Source organism: Manis pentadactyla, chromosome 6 (genome assembly GCF_030020395.1).
Source record: "Manis pentadactyla isolate mManPen7 chromosome 6, mManPen7.hap1, whole genome shotgun sequence".
In the NCBI taxonomy this organism is placed as follows: domain Eukaryota; kingdom Metazoa; phylum Chordata; class Mammalia; order Pholidota; family Manidae; genus Manis; species Manis pentadactyla.
In genome coordinates, this window is record NC_080024.1 from 143,588,473 (window position 1) to 143,591,641 (window position 3,169).

The 3,169-nt window shown below is 45.2% G+C and overlaps 1 long non-coding RNA gene across 1 annotated transcript; it reads left to right on the top strand.

Moving 5' to 3' along the window:
- The first annotated feature begins 441 nt into the window (after nucleotides 1-441).
- Nucleotides 442-1,986, top strand: LOC130684155 (uncharacterized). The gene is made up of 2 exons (XR_008998367.1): nucleotides 442-1,369; nucleotides 1,649-1,986. It is a non-coding gene; the product is annotated as an uncharacterized LOC130684155 (long non-coding RNA).
- The last annotated feature ends 1,183 nt before the right edge of the window (nucleotides 1,987-3,169 follow it).

The window sequence follows — 3,169 nt, forward strand, 5'->3', positions numbered from 1 at the left end:
TGTGTCTTCTGTTCTCTCTTTTAGGAAGAGTTGTCTTTGTTGTATTTTCAAAAATATATGTGGTTTTGGGAGGAGATTTCCGCTGCTCTACTCACACCGCCATCTTGGCTCCCCTGAGGTAACGTTTTTCGGATAGATTGACAGACTCTGAGGTGCCAGAGGAGGAAAGGAGTCTGGACTGGCACCAAAGGTTTTGTCCTGAGCCAACAGGGATACATACTGAGCGCATGGATGAGACCTGTGCAGAGAGAAACAGGTTATCTTCCTTCCTTCCTACATTTCTTTCTGGTTTAAAACAACAGAAATGGATTATCTCACAGTTCTGGAGGCTAGAAACCCAATCCAAGGTGCTGGCTTATCCTCCTGGCAGCTCTGAGGCAGCGGCCCTCCTTCCCTCCTCCCAGGGCCCTGTGGCTCCCTGGCTCATAGGAGAATTGCTCCAATCTTCATGCAGCCTCTCCCTTGTGTTTCTCCTCTGTGTCCCTTATGAGGACCCTGTCTCTGGACTTAGGGCCCACCCTAACCTGGGATGGCCTCGTCTTGATTCCTGACCTTAATTACATCTGCAAAGATGCTTGTTCCAAATAAGGCCACATTCTGAGGTTCCAGGTGGACATATCTTCTGGGAGACCAACTATTCAACCCACTACTGATAGCAACAAGTCCTGTTCAGAGAGGGGTTTCTCACTGGATTTAATTCTAATTAATTTAAATCAGAGGACCATAAGTGGCTGTCACATGGGGCAACATAGTTCTAGAAGATGTGCTAAGCTACAGAATATTTGTCCTGAAAGGGACCTAGCATGGACCAAATACAATCCCTTGATTAACAGATGCAGGGTCTGAGGCCCGGCGACGTTTACTGCCTCCTCCCAAAGTCCAGCAGCCCTCATGCTGCCTTTTGAACCAGAACCCAGACCAGTGACAGCGCTTTGCACCTTGTTTTATACCTGGGATGTTTGTGCTTAAGGGTTGAAAGCACATAGAAGTAGACTGAGTCCAAAGGCAATAGCAGGGGTGTGTTGTATTGGTTCCTGCAAGGGGAAGTTGGGTTTGTTTCTGGTTTGGGGTTTTTTGGCACATACGTTCTCTTAAAAATTATAATGAATCAAGCCCCCCACAGAAGTTCACCACCTCGGGCGCAGAGCCAGGGAGGCCCGTGACGACACGGTGTCCTCACAGGCCCAGGGAGGGCTCGTGACTCCACGATTGGTGCCCCTTCTGCCCAAGCCTGGTGAACTGGCTGCCTTCTTGCCGTCACTGAAGTGTCCTGCTAGCATCAGTTAGGCTTGCTGCTCGGTGCCCCCTGCCCTCACCATCCACTACCGTGGACGCAGGAAACGCTTATTCATACATGGACACCAATGTGGTGAGTCAGCACCCCTTTCCCCCCTTCACCAACCCTCTTCTGGAGCCAAATAGCAGCCTGCTGGCTCTGCTAAAGCCCAGTAGTTAGTGTTCTTAGGAGCCTGTTATTCTTTGTGTCATTAGAGGGAAGCTTTCAGGAAAATGCTTTAATTTTGTTTTAATGTCTAGGGCTGTTTGTCTTATGGATCCATTTCGTACAGCCAGGATGGCAGACTTTAAGACCCCAAACAATGGGAATCTCATGGTAAGATGGTGCTGCTGTCCCCCTCCTTCTCTCCAGTTCTCTCTTTTCTCAGGATGCTGTTTGCTGACCGGCATCGCCGGCCTGGCCCTGAGGCTGCTCACTGAGAAGCCGTGCCAGGGGCTGAGACAGGCTGCTGGGACCAAGCCTGCAGGGCCAAGAAGGAGTGGATGTCCCTTTGCAGGTGGTGATGAGCAAAAGCAGGGGCGGCCTCATTTATGGAAGGAATGTTCGTGTTCTTGGAAAAGAATGTGAATCTGATTTTGCAAATGTTTAAGCTGTACAAGTTCTCTGTGTTTAATATATAAGAGTTCTGAGTGTTCAGAGGAGAGTTCTGAGTGTTTACTATATAAAGGAGTTCTGTGATAATCTACTTAGAGCACAATAGTCAGCCTCAATGTATGTTCTTAGCAAAAAAAAAAAAAATTTGGGTTTTTTTGGGTCTTGTCCTCTATTTTCTCTATCAGTGATCATAGGAAAAAACCAAATGTAGTGAACTTTTTTTATTAAAGTATCATTGATATACAATCTTAGGATGGTCTCAAACATACAACACAGTGGTTCAATACTCACCCATATTATCAGGTCCTCATCCCGCTCCAGTGCAGTCACTGTCCATCACCGTAGTAAGATATTATAGAGTCATTAACTGTATTCTTGACCAAACTATATTATGATTTCAAATTATTGTGCCCCTTAATCCCCTTCTCCCTCTCCCCCCACCCTGCCCCACTCCTCCCCTTTGGTAACCACTAGTGCCTTCTTGGTGTCTATGAGTTGACTGCTATTTTGTTCCTTCTGTTTTGCCTTGTTTCTATACTCCACAAATGAGTGCTATCACTTGGTATTTGTCTTCCTCCACCTGGCTTATTTCACTGAGCATAAAACCCTGAGGGTTTATCCATGTTGTTGCAAATGGGAGGATTTCTTTTCTTTTTATGGCTGAATAATATTCCATTGTGTATGTGTACCACCTCTTCTTTATCCATTCATCTATTGATAGACAGGTTGATTCCATATCTTGGCTATTGTAAATAGTGCAGTGATAAACATAGGGGTCCATATGTCTTTTTTGAATCATGGATTTTGTTTTCTTCAGGTAAATTCCTAGGAGTGGAATTACTGGGTTAAATGGTATTTCTATTTTTAGTTTTTTGAGGAACCTCCATAGTGCTTTCCATGGCAGTTGCATTCCCACCAGCAGTGTAGGAGGGTTCCCCTTTCTCCACATCCTCACCAGCATTTGTTGTTTCTTTTCTGTTGGATGTTGGCCATCCTAACTGGTGTGAGGTGATATCTCATTGTGGTTTTAATTTGCATTTCCCTGATGATCAGCGATGTAGAGCATCTTTTCATGTGCCTGCTGGCCATCTGTATTTCTTCCTTGGAGAAGTGTCTGTTCAGGTCCTCTGCCCATTTTTTAATCAGTTTATTTGTTTTTTGGGTGTTGAGGCTTAAGAGTTCTTTATGTATTTTGGATGTTAACCCCTTGTTGGATATGTCATTTACGAATATATTCTTCCATACTGCAGGATGCCTTTTTATTCTACTGATGGTGTC